General features: G+C 43.7%; 1 protein-coding gene across 1 annotated transcript in view; it reads right to left on the reverse strand.

Moving 5' to 3' along the window:
* The window catches only part of LOC147106714 (circularly permutated Ras protein 1), a 131277-nt gene extending 122038 nt beyond the window's left edge, over positions 1 to 9239 (reverse strand). The window contains exon 1 of the mRNA XM_086007771.1: positions 9055 to 9239. The gene's annotated coding sequence lies outside the window, so the exon portion shown is untranslated. The remainder of the gene's footprint in view (positions 1 to 9054) is intronic.
* Between the last annotated feature and the right edge of the window lie 2441 nt (positions 9240 to 11680).

An 11680-nucleotide genomic window follows, 5' to 3' on the forward strand; every position in this document is an offset into this window, starting at 1 on the left:
CGAATACAGTATACTAAGTTGCAAGAAGTACAAGTAAATCGCTGTTTCACCTGGAAGGAGTGTTTGGGGCCCTGGACAGTGGGAAGGGGGGCGGTATAAGGGTAAGTGTTGCATCTCCTGCGCTTGCATGTGAAGGAGCCGGGCGAAGGGGAAGGGGTGTTGTGGGTGATAAAGGAGTGGACCGGGGTGTTGTGGAGGAAGCGGTCCCTTTGGAATGCTGAAAGAGGAGGTGAGTGGAGTCAAAGGAGAAGTTGTTCAATGTGAGAACAAGTTCAGCCAGGCGGAGGAGGGTGGTGGTGGATGGGGACTGGTTGGGCCTCTGTTCAAGGAAGAAGCAGAGCGCCCTCAGGCCATCCTGGTGGGGGATGGAGGTGTAGAGAGATTGGATGTCTGTAGTGAAAAGGAGACGGTTAGGGCCAGGAAACTGGAAAATGTTAAAGTGACGGAGGGCATTGGAAGAGTCGCGGATGTACATGGGAAGAGACTGGACAAGGGGAGAAAGAATAGGGTAGAGATAGGAAGAGATAAGTTCCGTGGGGCAAGAACAGGCTGAAACGATGGGTTTACCAGGGCAGTCCTGTTTGTGGATCTTGGGAAGGAGGTAGAAGCGGGCTGTGCAGGGTTGGGGAACTGTGAGGTTGGCGGCCGTGGAGGGAAGATCTCCAGAGGAGATGAGGTCAGTGACAGTCTTGGAAACGGTGGCTTGATGTTTGGTAGTGGGATCATGGTCCAGGGGGAGGTAGGAGGAGGTGTCGGAGAGTTGGCGTTCAGCCTCCACTAGGTAGAGCAACTATACCTAACAGCATGCAATGTGAAATGTTAATCTATTTTTAGATGCTGTTAGACCTGATAGGGCCAGTTTTAAAAATGCGTGTTCTGGACATTCAAGCCTTTTCACCAGTAGTGGGTATTTGTAAAATCAACCCTGCTGTGTATTTCCGACATCTTGTTTTTAATTGCAGATTTCCAGCACTTGTACTTTCTTCTTATTAGGGGGGATTCCATGATCTGGAGCTCCCTGTTGGGCGCACCCATGCTTTCCCAGGATGCATTGCCTATGCAGCCAGCTACCTGCTGGGACTGTCAGGGCGTGGAATTACCCCTATTATCTCAGCTGAGGGGTACAGTGACTGTCATTTCTTTGTATGACTAATAACAGAGATATTAGGTACCAGCAGAGCAGATTCAGCTTTCTGCAAGGAAGAAATAAAATGTTGAAAATAGCTCCACCCCCATAACACCTGCCACTCAGAGTGTTGTCAAACTTTCTGTGTGGGGCAAGATCGCATTTTTCTAAGTAAATTATCATAGTAAACATAGCTAAATTTATTTGTTAATAAATCAGTACTAACTGTGAGAAATCAGTTAGGTCCCTCTGATGGAACAAAGCTTTAACTAGTCAACATTTTTAAGATTATGACGGGAATTAATAAAATTAATCAAGATAAATAGTCATAGTGAACAGGCTATTTTAGACCTAGTATTGTGCAATGGGACAGGGTTAATTAGTAATCTTATAGTAAAGGATTCTCTGGAGAAAAGTGATCATAATATGATTGAATTTCATATTAAGTTTGAGAGTGATGTGGTCCAAAACTAGGGTCTTAATTTAAACAAAGCCAATTACGAAGGTATGAGGGGCAAGTTGGTTGAGGTAGATTGGGAAATTAGATTAAAAGATATGATGGTAGATAAGCCATGGCAAACATTTAAAGAAATAATTCATAATTATCAATGAATATACATTCCCTTGAGGAATAAAAACTCCACTGGAAAAGTAGTACAGCCATGGCTAACTAGAGAAGTTAAGGATAGTATTAGATCAATAGAAGAGGCTTTCAATGTTGCCAAAAGGTATAGTAAGCCTAAGGATTGGGAGGGTTTAAAAATCAGCAATCGATGACCAAGAAAATGATAAAGAGGGAGAAAATAGACTATGAGTGTAAACTAGCAAGAAATATATAAAACAGACTGTAAAAGCTTTTACAGGTATGTAAAAAGAAAGAGATCCACGAAAGTAAACATGGGTCCCTTAGAGGCAGAGACAGGAGGAATTGTAATGGGGAATAAGGAAATCGCAGAGATCTTAAACAAATATTTTGGCCCCGATTTTAACAACAGGTAAAATTACAGTCGGGTCTCAATGATGCCATTGGGCCACAACATGCATATGTAGAGAAGGATCCTGTTGGCTCCGGGCGCACGTCCTTGCTGCCTGCTCAGGAGGGCAGATTAAAATTGCAGATGTTGCGATCATGGTGGCTTTTGGACACGTAAGAGCCAGGGCGATTTTAACTATCCACCCGCCAGGTTTCTGCTGAGTGAGCAGAGCTACAATCACCCCACTTCACATTAGAAGACACAAAGAACATACTGGAAATTGTGAGGAACCAAGGATGTAATGAGCATGAGGAACTTAAAGTAATTAATATTAGTAAAAAAAAAGTACTGGAGAAATTAATGGGACTAAAATCCGACAAATCCCCTGGACCTGATGGCCTACACCCTAGGGTTTTAAAAGAGGTGTCTGCAGAGATCGTGGATGCACTGGTTTGATCTTCCAGAATTCCCTAAATTCTAGAATGGTCTCTGTGGATTGGAAGGTAGCAAATGCAACCCCACTGTTCAAGAAAGTAGGCAGAGAGAAAACAGGGAACTATAGGCAAGTTAGCCTGACAGCAGTAGTAGGGAAAATGATAGAATCTATTATTAAGGAAGTGGTAACAGGGCACTTAGAAAATCATAATATGATTAGGCAGAGTCAACATAGTTTTATGAAAGGGAAATTGTATTTGACAAATCTATTAGAGTTTTTTGAGCGTGTAACTAGCAGGGTAGATAAGGGTAACCAGTGGATGTAGTATATTTGGATTTTCAGAAGGTATTCAAAAAGGTGCCACACAAGAGGTTATTACATAAAATTAGGGCTCACAGAATTAGCATGGATTGAGGATTGCTTAACAGACAGAAAACAGAGAATAGGAATAAACGGGTCATTTTTGGGATGGCAGGGTGTAACTAGTGGAGTGCCGCAAGGATCAGTGCTTGGGCCTCAGCTATTCACAATCTATATTAATGACTTAGATGTGAGGACCGAGTGTAATGTATTCAAGTTTGCTGACAATACAAAGCTAGGTGGAAAAGTGAGCTGTGAGGAGAACGCAAAGAGGCTGCAAAGGGATATAGACCGGTTAAGTGATTGAGTTAGAAGTTGGCAGATGGAGTATAATGTGAGGAAGTGTGAAATAATCCACTTTGGTAGGAAGAATGGAAAAGCAGAATATTTTTTAAAAGCTGAGAGACTGGTAAATGAGGGATTTGGGGGCCCTTGTACATGAATCACAGAAAGTTAACATGTAGGTACAGCAAGCAATTAGGAAGGCAAATGGTGTGTTAGCCTTTATTGCAAGAGGGTTGGAGTATAAGAGTAAGGAAGTCTTACTGCAATTGTACAGGGCCTTGGTGAGACCACACCTGGAGTACTGGGCACAGTTTTGCCCTCCTTACCTAAGGAAGGATATACTTGCCTTGGAGGGGGTCCAACAAAGGTTCACCAGATTGATTCCTGGGATGAGAGGGTTGTCCTATGAGAAGCGATTGAGTAGAATGGGCCTATATTCTCTGGAGTTTAGAAGAATTAGAGGTGGTCTCATTGAAATGTATAAAATTCTTAGAAGGCTTGACAGGATAGATATTGGAGAGGTTGTTTCCCCTGGCTGGAAGGTCTAGAACTAGGGTTATAGTCTCAGGATAAGGGGTTGGCTATTTAGGACTGAGATGAGGAGAAATTTCTTCACTCAGAGGGTGGTGAATCTTTGGAATTCTCTATCCCAGAGGGCTGTGGAGGCTCAGTCGTTGAGTATATTCAAGACTGAGGTCAATACATTTTTGGACTCTGAGGGAATCAAGGGATATGGGGATCGGGCGGGAAAGTGGAGTTGACGTAGAAGATCAACCATGATTTCATTGAATGATGGAGCAGGCTTGGGGGGCCATATGGTCGACTCCTGCTCCTATTTCTCATGTTCTTATTATGCTGAAGGATTGAAATAGCCGGGTAAACACATTAGAAATGAGGAAGTTAGGAGAAAGAATGGAAGTTAAGTGGAACTTTTTTTATCCAAAGGGGAATAGTGTTGGGAATGTTATTGAAGTGAACAGCATCAATGGGATTGTGAGGTAATTAGATGTGCTTTCTGGAGAGAGAAAGGATTGAGAGATATGGTGAGAAGGGTGGTGTTGATCTATCACAAAAGGATGGGCTCCTTGATCCTAAATCCAATTTTTTGATCTTAAAATTTCTTAGATTTTTATAACAGACCATCTTCATTAATCAAAGCCAGTCAGGGATTATTTAAATACCTCAGGAATTAGGGCTGAGAACCTATCCTATATGAAAGAACCTTATTGTTAAACACATCTCCGTTAACATTTATATCAACTGCATTCTAGGAGAGCTTGAATGACAACCTTTTTCATAAAGAGCCTCACTGTAATACCTTGCAGCAATCCCTACCACAGATGTAATTGTATGTTGGTTATGCCTCTATTTCTAATGCAAGACCCATAAAAAACATGCGCCCCTCTGACTATAACACTTTGGGCTGGATTTTGTCAGCCCCGAGGAGGCGGGTATGGAGGCAGGACAGCCAGTAAAGTTGCAGAAAGTTGGGGTGGATGGCAAACCCGCCCCCATCCCGCCTCCGTGCCCTTTTGCCAGGAGGCAGGAAGATGTCCTGCCCCGGGTCTCGGGTCCCATCTCCTCGAGGCGGGAAAGGGATTAAATCCTTTTAACTGCCTGTTAACAGGTAGCTAACAGGCAGAAAAAAGGATTAGTGCCATTTTACCTTTTCAGGTGAAGGCTTCCTGACCTCGGAGAACCCCGCCGGGTTGGAGGAGTCAAGTAGGAGGTCTGCGGGGGTCGGAGGGGTCTGAAAGTGCAATGTAGAGGTGAGTGATGGGTGCAAGTGTGGAGTGGTAAGCATGTGAGGTAAGTGTTAAGTGGTATAAAATGTTCATTTACCTTTGTTTCTGCCTACAGCCTTCAGCCGTGGTGGTTCCGGAGTCCCGTCATCTTCATTGTAGATTTCACAGACTGGCTGTTGGATCCTCCGAACCAGCAGTCATCTGCTTTCTACAAAGCTGAAAGGTTTGATGAGTCCTGAACACAAGAACTCATCAAACTACACAGAATGTCAGTGTTTAACAGCTTCACAGAGCTGCCAAATGCTGACATTTCTTCTTTCAAGAAGTCTTGACAGATGGCACGTCAGATGTTGACTTGCTCTGTCAATGACTTCCTCCTAATTGGCCTGCTGAGCCCGCAGGGCGGGCTTAACAAGGTCAATCAGGGGAAAAATCCCTCTGGTTGGTCAGAACATGATGGAGGCTGGACTGAGACCCGACAAGCAGCAGTCCCGCCTCCAGCACGTCTCCATTCACAAAATCCATCCCTCAGTGTTTTTATTGCTAATATGGCACCAGGAGAGCAGTGCTCAATTATAGGTCCCTCAGACTGCTGGTCTTGTTTTGTCTTTGACTGTGTTGCTAGTCACTAACGGGTCCATTGATGCATTGATGGGATGAGACCTACTTTTTTTTCCACCTTCCCCAATGGCCACTCTTGGGAATCACAAATAGCTAGATCCTGAATTCTATCACATTGACATGCTATTAGTAGTTGGAGTACTACACACTGCTCCCAGTTTATCGATGCAAGAACCCTATTTACTACAATTTATTATTCAAGGTTACAGCAGTGCAGTAGGTATGTTCCTGGACTAATAATCTAGAGGCCTGGACAGAGTACATGAGTTCAAATTCCAACATGGCAGATTGAGAATTTGAAGTCAGTTTAAAAAAAATTGAGAAATTTTTTTAAAAGCTGGTATCAATAAAAGTGACCGTAAAGCTGTTGTAATGTCATTAAAAAACCCAACGGATTCATTAATGTCCTTTAGGGTTCTAAACCTGCCATCTTTATTTGGTCTGGCCTATGTGTGACTCCAATCCCACACTGATATGGCTGACTCTTAACTGCCCTCTGAAAGAGGCTGAGCAAGCCACTCAGTTATGTGAAATGATCAAGGCCCTAGGGTTGGGCAATAAATGCCTGTCTTGTCAGTGACGCCCAGTCATAGAATCATAGACTGGTTACAGCACAGAAGGCGGCCATTTGGCCTGTCGAGCCCGGTCCGGCTCTCTGCAAGAGCACTTCAGCTAGTCCCACTACCCCGCCCTTGCCCCGAAGCCCTGCAAAATGTTTTCCTTCAGATACTTATCCAATTCCCTTTTGAAAGCCACGATTGAGTCTGCCTCCACCACCCTTTCAGGCAGTGCATTCCAGATCCTAACCACTCGCTGTGTAAAAAAGTTTTTCCTCATGTCGCCTTTGGTTCTTTTGCCAATCACCTTAAATCTGTTCCATGGGCTTCAATTTTGCTGCCAAGCCTATTATGTGGCACTTTATCAAACACCTTTTGGAAGTCCTCTGGTTCTTGACCCTTCCGCCAATGGGAACAGTTTCTCTCTGTCTGGACCCCCTCATGATTTTTGAAAATCTCCTCTCAACCTTCTCTGCTCTAAGGAGAACAACCCCAGCTTCTCTAGTCTATCCACGTAACTGAAGTCCCTCATCCCTGGAATCATTCTTGTAAATCTTTTCTGCACCCTCTTGAAGGCCTTCACATCCTTCCATAATTGCAGTGCCCAGAATTGGACACAATACTCCAGTTGAGGCCAAACCAGTGTTTTATAAAGGTTCATCATAACTGTAGAAGGGTTTCGACCTGAAACGTTGACTCTATTTCTCTCTCCATGGATGTTGCCTGGCCTGCTGAGTTTTTCCAGCATTTTCTGTTGTTATTTCATCGTAACTTCCTTGCTTTTGTACTCTATGCTTCTACTTATGAAGCCCAGAATCCCGTATGCTTTTTTAACCGCTTTCTCAACCTTCAACGATTTGTGCATATATATCCCCAGGTCTCTCTGTTCATGCACCCCTTTTAGGATTGTACCCTTTAGTTTATATCGCCTCTCCTCGTTCTTCCTACCAAAATGTATCACTTTGCACTTTGCTGCGTTAAATTTCATTTGCCACATGTCTGCCCATTTCACCAGCCTGTCTATGTCTTCTTGACGTCTATCACTATCCTCCTCACTGTTCACTATACTTCCAAGTTTTGTGTCATCTGCAAATTTTGAAATTGTGCCCTGTACACCAAAGTCCAAGTCATTAATATCTATCAAGAAAAGCAGTGGTCCTAGTACCGATCCCTGAGGAACTCCACTGTATATCTTCCTCCAGTCCAAAAAACAACCGTTCACCACTACTCTCTGTTTCCTGTCACTTAGCCAATTTTGTATCCATGCTGCCACTGTCCCTTTTATTTCATGGGCTTCAACTTTGCTAGCAAGCCTACTATATGGCACTTTATCAAATGCCTTTTGGAAGTCCATGTACACCATGTCAACCACATTGCCCTCATCAACCCTCTCTCTGTTACCTCATCAAAAAACTCGATCAAGTTAGTTAAAAATGATTTGCCTTTAACAAAGTCGAGCTGGCTTTCCTTAATTAATCCATACTTGTCCAAGTGACTGTTAACTTTGTCCCTGATTATCATTTCTAACAGCTTCCCCACTACTGAGGTTAAACTGACTGGCCTGTAGTTGCTGGATTTCTCCTTACACCCTTTTTTGAACAAGGGTGTAACATTTGCAATTCTCCAGTCCTCTGGCACCACCGCCGTATCTAAAGCGGTTTGGAAGTTTATGGCCAATATTTCTGCGATTTCCTCCTTAACTTCCCTTCGCCGTTGTAGCGCCCTGAAAAAATTAGCACCTCCGCATCGAAATTCATCGGTAGCGCCCCAAGAGGGAAGTGGGGCGCTACTGGAGGGGAACATCGCGACGCTACGTGCAGGCCTTCCTCCCCTTCTTAAAGGGGAGGGGTCTTGTGCAGCGCGACCTGGGGCCCAGCTGGGCCACCAGGGATCGGAGAGCCGGCAAAAGAGCCTGGCACTCAAGAGAAATGCCGGGCTCATGGAGCGCAGCCGGCACTCAGCGGGGGGGCTGCTCAGAAAGCCGGGGACAGCAACGGGGGCAGGTGCTGGCAGGCGGCCAGCAACAAAAATGGCCACCTGGCATCTCACCTTTAATTAGCGCCGCCACAGCCGCAGGTAGGACCCCCTGATCCCGTCGGACATAGTGTCTGGCGGTAAGTCAGGGGGCGCTACCAAAGATCGCGGCTGGGGCGCGAGCAGGTCACTGCGCATGGCGATGACGTCATCGCCGATGGCGCACCGCTGCGGGGCGCTAACGGTTATCGCCGCCACTAACCTCCCGCTGAATTTCGTGGGAGGTCTTGGCGGTGCCGTGCCCGGGCGCTAGTTGTTTTGCGCCCCATTAGCCCCCTCTTAGGGCGCTAACAGGAGGTGCAAAGCAACCGAATATTTCCCCCATAGAGTCGTATCAACTTTCAACTCATCAACTTTAAGTACATCCTCTTTATCAATTTTTATCTCATCCAGTATCTCCACTACCTCCTCAGTCCCATGAATAAATAAAATAAAATCCTTCTCTAACAGGGGACCCATAAACTAAACATATTGGGTAAGAATTTCTATGTATAGCAATGTCTTTATGTGATAATGAAAGAAATGTTTAAGATTTTGCTAGAAATATTGAACAGAAGAGATCACCATGAACACAGTTACGACTTTAACAAGCACAGGGTTTCAAACCACCCCCCGGCCTTCCCCAAGTATAACAGACTCCTCACTGTAGCATTCTCTAATATCTCAGACACTGCTTACAGCTCACCTAATAGTGAAACCATATAAAACAGCTTCAGTACAAGAGACTGCCTCTACAATATGCTCTATGTGGTTACAAATGAAAGTATTCACTATATATAATTGTACATTGCAAGTGCACACACACACCCCACTGCTACTACTTATAAAGAAAGCTGCATTATCAATCGTAAACATATGTGCATAAATGAGGAAAGGATAAAGCCTTGTCCCAGACTATCGGAAGTTACTCCTGTACCTGACAGAACGAGGAAGGGTTTCTCCGAGGATGAGGAGGTTTAATCCGAATGTTCGTCCAGATGTGCACCTTACAGTTCAAGGGGAGTCTTTTCAATCAGCATCTGAAGGTTGCAGTGCGGAACTGTGACCAAGACAGGAAACAAGTCATTACTATCTGTACCCCTTCATCAGCAACTATTTTTAACTGAGAAATAATACATGTACAAAAAGGACAGAGATGGTTCAGCTCTGCACAGGAAACAGAGAGAGCAAGGTTTCATTAAATTAAATATAAACAGGAAGCTACAAGAAGGAAAGAAAAAAAATCAGATTTAATGAGGTTACTTTAACAAGTGGCCAAGTTTATACGAACTAAACGTGAAGTGAATTAACTGTGAATGAGATTCAAACCCTATTACTTTTACTCTTGTTCAAGTTAACAGAGATTTATCTATATCTAAGTCACAGAGTTCATTATTATAATTGTTTCACTAGTAGCCTAGTGGTTATGGTACAGGACTAGAAAACCTAGAGGTCATGAGTTCATAATCCCACTATGACAAGTTGTGAAATTAAATAAATTTGATAAATATAAGTGAGCACCACTGTCATAAAACCTCATCTAGTTCACTAATATCCGTGAGGGAAGGGAACCTGCCACCGTGACCCAGCCTGGTCAACATGTGACTTCAGTCCTACGTTATGTGGTTGACTTTAATGCCCTCTGAAGTGGCTTGGCAAGCTGCTCAGCTGTAAACAATCACTACAGAGTTCAATAATACAAAGAAAATTAGACCGATCTGTTGGCAACAATAGAATCTCAGCCTAGTAGATGCTGCAAAGCTGTGAGAGCTGCCCCTTGGTGGGCAACCAAGCAATTAAAAGGGGGAGGTGAGTCCATGAACTCTTAATGTTAGGGATGGGCACTAAATGCAGGCCTAGCCAGCGACGCCCAAATCCCATCAATGAATAAAAAAAAAGATATGGCTATTATCCTGTGAATTGCCAAAATAGGAAAATGTAGCTATATTTGTCTCTCTACGGCCAAAGGTCCAAGGGAGGCAGATCTGAGGCGGGGCAGAATTTCCACTTGCCCAATTGATATGCCCTGGCCCTATTTCAAATCCTGCGGTCAGGTGCATTTGTGTAGTCCTGGTGGTCACCCTCAGCATTTAAGGTACCAATGAAGCAGCTGCCTCAGGTGAAAGGGAGGGATTTAGTAGCATTGGGTACATAGGAGCATAGGAACAGGAGTAGGCCATTCTGCCCCTCAAGCCTGTTCTGCCATTCAACGAGATCATGGTTGATCTGTATCTTAATTCCATCTATCTACCTTGGCTCCATATCTTTTTATACCCTTGGCTAGCAAAAATCTATCGATCTCAGGTTAAAACTTATTAATTGAGCTAGCATCTACAGCTTTTTGTGGGAGAGAGTTCCACACTTCTATAACTCTTCACATGAAGAAATGTTTCCTAACTTCTCTCCTTAATGGCCTGGCTCTGATTTTTTATGTTATGACCAACCCCATTGAATTTTTTGAAGAGGTAACACAGAGTGTAGACAAGGGTAATGCAGTCGATGTAACTTATCTAGATTTTCAAAAGGCCTTCGATAAGATACTCCATAATAGACTGATGAACAAGGTCAGAGAATGTGGAGTCAGGGGACAAGTAGCAGAATGGATAGCTAGCTGGCTTCAAGACAGAAAGCAGAGAGTGGGGTAAAAGGTTGCTATTCACAGTGGCAGAAGGTGGGAAGTGGTGTTTCACAAAGATCAGTGCTGAGACCACTGTTGTTCACAATTTATATTAACAATTTAGGCTTTGGAATCAAAAACACAATTTCTAAATTTGCGGATGACACCAAATTGGGGGATAGTCAATACTGAGAGGACTGCAACAAGTTACAGGAGGACGTTAATAAACTTGCAGAATGGGCATATAATTTGCAAATGAAGTTCAACACAGATAAATGTGAGGTATTACATTTTGGTAGGAAGAATAGGGAGGTCACTTATTGTTTGGAGGGTGCAAGTCTAGGTGGGGTAGGGGAACAAAGGGATCTAGGAGTACAAATACACAAATCACTAAAAGTTGCGACTCAAGTTAGCAAGGCCATAAAAAAAGCAAACCAAGCAGTAGGGTTTATTTCTAGAGGGATAGAATTGAAAAGTAGGGAAGTTACGCTAAACCTGTATCGAACCTTGGTTAGACCACACTTAGAGTACTGCGTACAGTTCTGGTCGCCATATTATAAAAAGGATATAGAGGCACTGGAGAGGGAGCAGAAAAGATTTACAAGGATGATACCAGAAATGCAAGGGTACACATATCAGGAAAGGATGAACAGACTGGGTCTCTTTTCTCTTGAAAAAAAGCTGAGGGGTGAACTAATAGAGGTCTTTAAAATTATGAAAGGTTTTGACAGAGTGGATACAGAGAGAATGTTTCCACTTGTGGGGAAGAGCATAACTAGAGGCCATCAATATAAGATAGTCACCAAGAAATCCAATAGGGAATTCAGAAGAAACTTTTTTACCCAAAGAGTGGTGAGAATGTGGAACTCGCTATCACATGGAGTGGTTGAAGCGAATGGTATAGATGCATTTAAGGGGAGGCTAGACAAGCATATGAGGGAGAAGG

This window comes from Somniosus microcephalus, chromosome 15 (assembly GCF_052327205.1).
Source record: "Somniosus microcephalus isolate GS21.2 chromosome 15, FLI_Smic_1.0, whole genome shotgun sequence".
Taxonomy (NCBI): domain Eukaryota; kingdom Metazoa; phylum Chordata; class Chondrichthyes; order Squaliformes; family Somniosidae; genus Somniosus; species Somniosus microcephalus.